This window comes from Magallana gigas, chromosome 9 (genome assembly GCF_963853765.1).
Source record: "Magallana gigas chromosome 9, xbMagGiga1.1, whole genome shotgun sequence".
NCBI classification, from domain to species: domain Eukaryota; kingdom Metazoa; phylum Mollusca; class Bivalvia; order Ostreida; family Ostreidae; genus Magallana; species Magallana gigas.
In genome coordinates, this window is record NC_088861.1 from 24,425,302 (window position 1) to 24,436,669 (window position 11,368).

General features: G+C 29.7%; 1 protein-coding gene and 1 long non-coding RNA gene across 2 annotated transcripts in view; one reads left to right on the top strand and one right to left on the bottom strand.

Annotated features, from left to right (window-relative positions):
- Nucleotides 1–11,368, bottom strand: part of LOC136271259 (uncharacterized) — a 129,989-nt gene that overhangs the window by 19,191 nt on the left and 99,430 nt on the right. The gene's annotated exons all lie outside the window — the stretch shown is intronic.
- Nucleotides 189–10,268, top strand: LOC117687597 (uncharacterized). The gene is made up of 4 exons (XR_010709170.1): nucleotides 189–345; nucleotides 6,006–6,088; nucleotides 9,339–9,424; nucleotides 9,914–10,268. It is a non-coding gene; the product is annotated as an uncharacterized lncRNA (long non-coding RNA).

An 11,368-nucleotide genomic window follows, 5' to 3' on the forward strand; every position in this document is an offset into this window, starting at 1 on the left:
TGTGTGTGTGTGTGTGTGTGTGTGTGTGTGTGTGTGTGTGTGTTTGTAAGCACCTGAATACCACTACACTAGTATGAATACACACGTTTTATCCCACTACATTTTTTCTTCCCACTACATGCACCCGTGTGGTGGGAAGTAAAATCATTCGGAAACGTTATTTCTCATCGTACTTGATTCAAAAAGTATAAAATCGGACTATGTTTGGGTTTCCGGTGTGTATGTGAATTTTTTAACACGCATCGTGGAGTCCATAAGAGTACTTTACACACTTTCCTCCATTGGATATAAATAGCGCATGCGCAATCGGAACTTCCTATTCGAAGATGGAAATAATTGTTTACAGTAAGTATCATTTTTTTCTTCGATATCTAGGGAATTATATCATTCTATTCTAATAGATAAATCTGGTAAACGACTATAACAAGGTCAGGCATTGTCTTTCCTGTTAAGTTTTTCACTGATAAGAGAACACGAGATCTAATTTTGACATCATGCGATTGCCATATTCATAATCAAAGAAGGGATCGTAACTTATTTAGAATTAAAATGTGTCTATTTTATTTCAAGATTTATTTAATTATGGAACAGATTATTACTTATATTTTAAGGGATATATCAGTACCTTCTTAGTGGCCGAAATTCGGCCCCATTCCTAATCAAAAATAGGTGATATTACTCTCAATTTAGCGGTATTTTTTCCCAACTGGTTAACACTGAGCCTATATTTAATTCTTTTAAATAAATAATATGTATTAAAAGCAAAATATGTGATCTTTTAACCTCAATTAGCAAAGCTTTTATCACAATACCTGTTTAAAAACATTCTGTAAACAATGCCAACTTTTAATCCTAATTTCCTCTATCTTTCTAAAAAAATCATAATGCTGTGTTCTGTGGAATCGTTATGCTGTTTCCACATACATGTACTTGATTGAAATTTGAGTAAAATAAAATGAAATAAGCATCATGAGTTATTTTGGATATAAATTTGATTTCAATTAGTGATATGTATTCTTTCATCAAAGGGCAGTACATATACATCAACGATTTTTTTCTAGTTATTAGAATCAGATTTCTGGTAAAATACCTTTTCAATTGTACAATTTCATTAAAAATACGGATGAATTACGTTACATATATTAATACCAACATATTAGGGAAAGTTACTTTAAAAAAGTGATTTAGTAGGAAATACTGATTTTTATCATTAAAATGAAAAGTATGAGTTTTCTCATGGGGTTAAATTTCAAAATAAATGATATTTTACTTAAGCTAATGGTGATTATTTCTTTATATTAGTATGATCTAAGATAATTTTGGGTACAGATAATGATCCAAAAAGATTTAGAGAGTTCCCTAAGTGTACAGATTGATTTTAGAACGTTAAAATGAAAAGTACAGGTTTCCTCATTGGGGTCTAAGTTCAATAGAAAAGGATTTTAACTTAAACTAATGATGATCATTTCTTAACATTAGTGTAGTTTAGGATAAATTAGGGTACACATATTGATTAAAACAGATTTAGATGGTTTCCTAAGTGAATAAGTATACTGAATTCATAACGTTTGAATTAAAATTATGGGTTTCTTCATGGGAGTCTAAGTTCAATAGAAAAGGATTTTTACTTCAACTAATGGAGATTATTTCTTAGTATTAGTGTAATTTAAGATAAATTAGGATACAGATATTGATTAAAAAAATTTAGGGGGGGGGGGGGTCCTAAATAAATACTATACTGATTTTATAATGTTAAAATGAAAATTAAGGGTTTCCTTATGGAAGTCTAGTTCAATAGGAAAAGATTTTTACTTAAACTAATGAGGATTAATTCATAGTATTTGTGTAATTTAAGATAAATTAGGGTAAAAATATTGATTGAAAAAGATTTAGGGGGTGTCCTAAGTGATCAAGTATACTGATTTTATAACGTTAAAATGAAAAATATGGGTTTCCTATTGGGAGTCTACATTTCACAGGAAAGGATTTAACTTACACTAATGGTGATTATTTCTTAGTATTAGTGTAATTTAGGATAAATTAGGGTACAAATATTGATTGAAAAAGATTTAAGGGGTTTCCTTAGTGATTTAGTATACTGATTTAAGAGTGTTAAAATGAAAAGTATGAGTTTCCTCATGGGGGTCTAAGTTCAATAGGAAAGGATTTTTATGTAACCTAATGGAGATTATTTCTTAACATTAGTGTAATTTAGGATAAATTAGGGTACAAATATTGACTGACAAAGATTTAGGGGGTGTCCTAAGTGAATAAGTATACTGAATTCATAACGTTTAAATTAAAGTTATGGGTTTCTTCATGGGAGTCTAAGTTCAATAGAAAAGGATTTTTACTCCAACTAATGGAGATTATTTCTTAGCATTAGTGTAATTGAAGATAAATTAGGATACAGATATTGATTAAAAAAATTTAGGGGGGGGGGGGGGGTTCCTAAATAAATACTATACTGATTTTAGAACGTTAAAATGAAAATTAAGGGTTTCCTTATGGAAGTCTAAGTTCAATAGGAAAAGATTTTTACTGAAACTAATGAGGATTAATTCATAGTATTTGTGTAATTTAAGATAAATTAGGGTACAAATATTGATTGAAAAAGATTTAGGGGGTGTACTAAGTGATCAAGTATACTGATTCTATAACGTTAAAATGAAAAATATGGGTTTCCTATTGGGAGTCTACATTTAACAGGAAAGGATTTAACTTACACTAATGGTGATTATTTCTTAGTATTAGTGTAATTTAGGATAAATTAGGGTACAAATATTGATTGAAAAAGATTTAAGGGGTTTCCTTAGTGATTTAGTATACTGATTTAAGAGCGTTAAAATGAAAAATATAAGTTTCCTCATTGGAGTCTAAGTAAAATAGGAAAGGATTTTTACTTAAACTAATGATGATTATTTCTTAACATTGTAGTGTAGTTTAGGATAAATTAGGGTACAAATATTGATTGAAAAAGATTTAGACGGTTTCCTAAGTGAATAAGTATACTGAATTCATAACGTTAAAATGAAAATTAATGGTTTCCTTATGGAAGTCTAAGTTTAATAGGAAAAGATTTTTACTTAAACTAATGAGGATTAATTCATAGTATTTGTGTAATTTAAGATAAATTAGGGTAAAAATATTGATTGAAAAAGATTTAGGGGGTGTCCTAAGTGATCAAGTATACTGATTTTATAACGTTAAAATGAAAAGTGTGGGTTTCTTCATGGGGGTCTAAGTTCAACAGGAAAGGATTTAACTTATACTAATGGTGATTATTTCTTAGTATTAGTGTAATTTAGGATAAATTAGGGTACAAATATTGATTGAAAAAGATTTAAGAGGTTTCCTAAGTGATTTAGTATACTGATTTAAGAGTGTTAAGATCAAAAGTATGAGTTTCCTCATGGGGGTCTAAGTTCAATAGGAAAGGATTTTTACTTAAACTAATAATGAATATTTCCTAGTTTTAGTGTAGTTTAGGATAAATTAGGGTACAAATATTGATTGAAAAAGATTTAAGGGGTTTCCTAAGTGAATAAGTATACTGAATTCATAATGTTTAAATTAAAGTTATGGGTTTCCTCATGGGAGTCCAAGTTTAATAGGAAAGGATTTTTACTTATACTAATGATGAATATTTCTTACCATTAGTGTAATTTAGGATAAATTAGGGTACAAATATTGACTGAAAAAAAATTTAAGGGGTTTTCTAAGTGAAAACATACTGATTTTAGAATGTTTAAATAATAAGAATGGTTTTTCTAATGAGGTCTAAGTTCAATAGGAAAGAACTTTTACTTAAGCTAATGCTGATTATTTCTAAGTGTTAATGTAGTTTAGGATAAATTAGGGTACAAATATTGATTGAAAAAGATTTTAGGGGTTTCCTTAGTGATTTAGTATACTGATTTAAGAGCGTTAAAATGAAAAATATCAGTTTCCTCATTGGGGTATAAGTTAAATAGGAAAGGATTTTTACTTAAACTAATGATGATTATTTCTTAACATTAGTGTAGTTTAGGATAAATTAGGGTACAAATATTGATTGAAAAAGATTTAGACGGTTTCCTAAGTGAATAAGTATACTGAATTCATAACGTTAAAATGAAATTTAATGGTTTCCTTATGGAAGTCTAAGTTTAATAGGAAAAGGTTTTTACTTAAACTAATGAGGATTAATTCATAGTATTAGTGTAATTTAAGATAAATTAGGATACAAATATTGATTGAAAAAGATTTAGGGGGTGTCCTAAGTGATCAAGTATACAGATTTTAGAACGTTGAAATGAAAAATATTGGTTTCCTCGTGGGAGTCCAAGTTCAATAGGAAAGAATTTTTACTTAAACAAATGATGAATATTTCTTAGCATTAGTGTAATTTAGAATAAAATAGGGTACAAATATTCACTAAAAAAAATTTAAGGGGTTTCCTAAGTAAAAACATACTGATTTTAGAACGTTAAAATAGAAAGTATGGTTTTTCTCATGGGGGTCTACGTTCAATAGGAAGGAACTTTTACTTAAACTTATGGTGAATATTTCTAAGTGTTAATGTAGTTTAGGATATATTAGGGTACAAATATTGATTGAAACAGATTTTAGGGGTTTCCTATGTGAATAAGTAGACTGAATTCATAATGTTGAATTAAAAATATGGGTTTCCTCATGAGAGTCAAAGTTCAATAGAAAAGGATTTTTACTTAAACTAATGGTTATTATTTCTTAGTATTAGTGTAATTTAGGATAAATTAGGGTACAAATATTGATTGAAAAAGAATGAAGGGCTTCCTTAGTGATTAAGTATACTGATTTTATAACATTAAAATGAAAAGTATGAGTTTCCTCATGGGAGTCCAAGTTCAACAGGAATGGATTTTCACTTAAACCAATGATTATTTGTTCTTAGTGTTAATGTAATAAAGTATAAATTAAGGAATAAATATTGACTTAAAAATATTTAGGGGTTTCTGAAGTGAATATTAAGTATACTGATTTTAGAACGTTAAATGAAAATTATGGGTTTCCTCATGGGACTCTAAATTTAACAGGAAAGGATTTTACCTAAACTAGTTGTGATTATTTTTTAGAATTAGTGTAATTAAAGATAAATTAGGGTACAAAAATTGATTGAAAAAGATTTAAGGGGTTTCCTATGTGATCAAGTATACTGAGTTTAGAACGTTAAAATGAAAAGTGTGGGTTTCTTCATGGGGGTCTAAGTTCAACAGGAAAGGATTTTTACTTAAACTAATGGTTATTTTTTCTTAGTATTAGTGTAATTTAGGATAAATTAGGGTACAAATATTGATTGAAAATGATTTAAGGGGTTTCCTTAGTGATTTAGTTTACTGATTTTATAACCTTAAAATGAAAAGAATGATTTCCCTCATGGGTGAGGAAGTTTAATAGGAAAGGATTTTTACTTAAACTAATGGTAATCATTACATAGTATTTGTGTAATTTAGGATAAATAAGGGTACACATATTGATTTAAATAAATTTAGGGAGTTTCGTAAGTGATCAAGTATTCTGAATTTATAGCATATAAATTTACTCATGGGGGTCTAAGTTCTAGTAGGAAAGAATTTTTACTTAAACTTATGGTGAATATTTCTTAGTGTTAATGTAATTTAAGATAAATCAGGGTAGAAGTAAAAATCCAAGAATATTTATGAGGTTTTTGGAGTGAATAAGTAAACTGAATTTTTAACGTTGAAATGAAAAGCATGGGTTTCCTCATGGAGGTCTATTTAGTTCAATAGGAAAGGATTTTTATTTAAACTATAATGGTGATATAGGTTTTTTTTTAAATAATCAATTACATGTACATAATATCTACTGATTTTTTCAAGTTAAAAGCAAAAGATATTGGTTTCCTCATGGGGGTCCAATACTATACAAAAGGATTATTTTATATACTCACGGTGATTATTTCGTTGCATTAGTGAACTCAACATGTAACCGATATTATTCTTCTTTTTTACATTTTCTTTTAGAGACTCTCAAAACCAAAAATTTTGTTTGCAAATAGTGACTGATGTGCCTTATGATGTAGATCTTGGATATTGTGCTTTTCCAGGTAATGAACAAATTTTTTTTTTCTTATTGTAAACAAACACATGCTTAAGAGAGAGAGAGAGAGAGAGAGAGAGAGAGAGAGAGAGAGAGAGAGAGAGAGAGAGAGAGAGAGAGAGATTAGATTGAAGGGGAGAAATAGTGAGATGACTTAATACAGCTTATTTGTATAAATGAAGTAATTATTTTTATTTAGATATTTTACCTGAATGTCACTACATGCGTGTAAATAACTAAATGTGATGTCAATTTGAAAGAGAAAGAGAGAAGTCGATAGACACTAAGTTTGATTTAAAGGAATTAGATTGGAAGGGATAGAGGAAGAGAGAGAGAGAGGAATTATTGAAGAAAAAAAAATGAAGCATTTTTTCTATTTAGATATAATACATGAATGTCACTACATATGTGTAAATAACTAAATGTAATGTCTATTTGAAAAAAGTCAGAAAACTTGATAGAAAATAAGAAACAAAGGAATTCGATTGGAAGGGAGAGAGGAAGGGAGAGGATTTATTACAACTTTTTGTTTAAAGTGAGGCAATTTTTTTCTATGGAGATACTTTACCTGAATGTCACTACGTGTGTGTAAATAACTAAATGTTATGTCAATTTGAAAAAGAGAGACAGATAACTTAATAGAAAATATGAGTAAAAAAATCAGATTGGAAGGGAGAGAAGAAGATAGAGGACATGTTTTTTTGTTCAAATGAAGCAATTTTTTTCTTTAAAAATGTTTGCCTGAATGTCACCACATGAGTGTAAATAACTAAATGTGGTGTTAATTTGAGAGAGAGAGAGAGAGAGAGAGAGAGAGAGAGAGAGAGAGAGAGAGAGAGAGAGAGAGAGAGAGAGAGAGAGAGAAGTTGATAGAATTAGATCAAAAGGGAGAGAGGAAGAGAGGGGAATTATTAACATTTTGTTTAAACAAAGCATGTTTTTCAATTTAGATATTTTACCTGAATGTCACTACATGTGTGTAAATAACTAAATGTGATGTCTTTTTGAAAAAAGTCAGAGAAATAGATATAAATTTAGAGATAAAGGAATTAGATCGAAAGGGATAGAGGAAGTGAGAGGACTTATTACAACTTTTTGTTTAAGTGAAGCAATTTTTTTTATGGAAATACTTTACCTGAATGTCACTACATGTGTGTTAATAACTAAATGGAATGGCAATTTGAGAGAGAGAGAGAGAGAGAGAGAGAGAGAGAGAGAGAGAGAGAGAGAGAGAGAGAGAGAGAGAGAGAGACAGATTAATAGAAAAATAAGAGAGAAAGAAATCAGTTTGGTAAAGAGAGAGAGATAGATAGAGGATGTATTAAAACATTTTATTCAAATGAAGCAATTTTTTTCTTTTGACATTTTTAGCCTGAATGTCACTACATGAGTGTAAATTACTAAATGTGATGTTAATATGAAAAAGAGAGAGAGAAAGAGAGAGATGTCAATAAGAAATAGAAGATAAAAATGTCAGAGTGGAGGGGAGAAAGGAAGTGAGATGACTTAATACAACTTTTTTGTATAAATGAAATAATTTTTCTATTTAGATACTTTACCTGAATGTCACTACACACGTGTAAATAACTAAATGTGATGTCAATTTGAAAGAGAGAGAGAGAAGTTGATAGACACTAAGTTAGATTTAAAGGAATTAGATCAAAAGGGAGAGAGGAAGAGAGAGGAATTATTAACATTTTGTTTAAACAAAGCATGTTTTTCAATTTAGATATTTACCTGAATGTCACTACATGTGTTTAAATAACTAAATGTGATGACTTTTTGAAAAAAGTCAGAGAAATAGATATAAATTTAGAGATAAAGGAGTTAGATCGAAAGGGAGAGAGGAAGTGAGAGGACTTATTACAACTTTTTCTTCAAAGGAGGTAATTTTTTGTAATTTATTGAGAGACTTTACCTAAATGTCACTACATGTGTGTTTATAACTAAATGTAATGTCAATTAGAAAATAGAGAGAGAATTTAATTGAAAATAAGAGAGAAAGAAATCAGTTCGGTAGAGAAAGAGAAAGATAGAGTATGTATCAAAACTTTTTGTTCAAATGAAGCAATTTTTTTGCCTGAATATCACCACATGAGTGTAAATTACTAAATGTGATGTTAATATGAGAGAGAGAGAGAGAGAGAGAGAGAGAGAGAGAGAGAGAGAGAGAGAGAGAGAGAGAGAGAGAACAAAAGGAAATAGAAGATAAAGAAATCAGCTTGGGGAAAGATAGGAAGTGATACTTAATACAACTTTTTTGTATAAATGAAATAATTTTTCTATTTAGATACTTTACCTGAATGTCACTACACGCATGTAAATAACTAAATGTGATGTCAATTTGAGAGAGAGAGAAAAAAAGAGAGAGAGAGAGAGAGAAACAGTAAGTTAGATTTAAAGGAATTAAATCAAAAGGGAGAGAGGAAGAGAGAGGAATTATAAAATTTTGTTTAAATTAAACATGTTTTTTAATTTAGATATTTTACCTGAATGTCACTACATGTGTGTAAATAACGACATGTGATGTCTGCTTGAAAAAGTCAGAGAAATTGATAGAAATTTAGAGATAAAGGAATTAGATTGAAAGGAAGAGAGGAAGTGGGAGGACTTATTACAGCTTTTTCTTCAAAGGAGGCAATTTTTTTTTATTTATTGAGGTACTTTACCTGAATGTCACTACGTGTGTGTAAATAATGAAAAGTAATGTTCATTTAAAAGAGAGAAAGAAGTTGATAGAAAATAAGTTAAAGATAAAGAAATTAAAGCGGAAGAGAGAGAGGAAGTAAGAGGACTTATTAAAACATTTTGTTTAAATCAAGGGATTTTTGTTCTATTGAGATACTTTACCTGAATGTCACTACATGTGTGTAAATAACTAAATGTGATGGCAATTAGAGAGAGAGAGAGAGAGATAGAGAGAGAGAGAGAGAGAGAGAGAGAGAGAGAGAGAGAGAGAGAGAGAGAGAGAGAGAATCAGTGAAATTGATAGAAACAAAGTTAGAGACCAAGACATTTTTGCAGAAGGTAGAGAGGGAGTGAGAGGACTTATAAAAGAAATGTGTTCAAATGAGAGAGAGAGAGAGAGAGACCATGTAGAACATAATAACAGCAGCAATATTTGAACACTTTTATAAAGGTCAATTATACATTTCTAAAAACTTCCTTGTATAACAAAACATAAACTTTTTTTATAAAGAGTAAAAAAAAGTAAACAAAATGTTTTTTTTATGTTTATTATTGTCTTATGCTTTCAGGAAAAATATCCAAGCTACATGAGGTTTCCTGAGAAAAGTGTTTGTCTCACATGGAAAAGCCATTGTCTAAGATTATACATATTAAGGTAAATGTATAAATTAAATGTTCTTTCTTAAAAAGAAATATGCACGAGAGAGAGAGAGAGAGAGAGAGAGAGAGAGAGAGAGAGATTATTATCTATATTATATTATATTATTTATATATATGTCATAGAGTGTAGAGCGGATACGATGCCCCTGTGAACTGAGTTAAGGCATTAAAAAAATTGAGAGATAGGGAAAAGTTAAAATAGAGAGAGAGGGAAATATTGTGTGAATTTAAAGTTTAAAGTAAATTTTTAACTTAATGCCTCTACATGTGTTTTTCATTGATAGTTATGAGAGAGAGGGACAGAGAGAGAGAGAAAGAGAAAGATAGATAGATAGATAGATAGATAGATAGAGAGAGAGAGAGTGAGTAGTGATACCTTTTAGTATTGCATAACATCTGAAAAAAGTACACTTAAAAGTCTTGCTTTACAGAGATGAAACACATTCTCAGAATTTTTATTTTGACAAGTATTTTTGTGTTGCAGCACCAGTGTTCAGACAAAGGTTAACTTCCTAGATAGACGATTGAGGACCAATAGTGTCAACGGAAAAAAATCTACGCCATGAATATTGCTTTAATCAATACTGGTTTAGAAATGATAATGAAATTCTGGTACATTTTTTATTGATCGTGTGGTTTCATGTATTCTCCCAAAATGATGATATGAGAGAATCAATACACTTTTTACGTGTACATGTACGTGTAAATTCAGTAGCATTGAAAGTTGGGTTACACAATGTACATATTTTGCTGTTTTAATGTTCCTAAACGATCATATTGCCTTGTTCATATTAATATTTAGATGTTTTAGTAATACTCAATAAAAAGTCAGAGTCTAATGTTATGTCTTAATTACTTTCATAATCATTGATATTCATTTTTATTTAATGTATCAACATCACTACGTCAAAAAAATACATGCGCGGATCCAAAAAAAACTTCAGGGGTGTCGGACGGTTATTTGAGTTTGTCCGGAGGGGGGGGGAGGGGGTCCCAGGCATATTTTTGGTAATTTTATAACGTAATTTAAAGAAATTTGAATTTTGCAAGGGGGGGGGGTCCAGACCCCCCTGACCTCCATATAGATCCTAGCATGAAATAAGCTTAGCTAATGCATGATCTTGTTTTTGTATATGCCTTGCAATATTATGTAGAAATAATCCATGTGATTGAGCATTTTGGTGTGAATAATTGCATGAATTTTTATATCATAATCTGTAATTTTACCATTAAAACTAGTGTTCTACTCAGTAGTTGTGCCGTCAATCTGTCTTTAAATAACCATACAGCTTTGGCTGAAAATGAAAGATGATGTATGCTTGTATATGCGTGTGATATACATGTACATGTAGGTAGAAGTGGCCTGTGATAGGATTTCTCTTTCAATAACTAAACTGCCACGGTCCATTAGTTGTTCTAATAACAACGTTCGGTTTTAGCTATTCAAAAATTAAAAAAATAATTGAAAAACAAATAATTGGGTTTATTCAAAGATTTATAGGTTTGTTACATGCACCTTGAAATATTTGCACTTTGAAAATAAATCAAAGTGTGTTACTAGTAATTTTGGAACCAGTTAAACGCGCTTTTAATTTTTTTTCAAAGTGCGTTGATATCGTCGATATTTTAAAAAACTGTTCAGAATTTGGTCCAAATAATTGATACTTTTATTGATATACAATAACTGATTGTTTTAACCTTGGTTTGATATTGTTTAGCTCAATGGGATATATTTAAAAAAAAAAAAAGAACCCAATGCATTCTCAGCTTACTTTATAAACAGTTCTCGATTAGAATTTTTCTCTCATAAGCTTACGTAGTTTGACAATTTACACAAGAACAAATCAGGAGTTTTAAATTATCCAAATATGACATAAACTGCATCGCGTAGCAGTTGCCTTTTCCTTTTTTGTCTATGCAGCAAAATTAAAGTACTTCT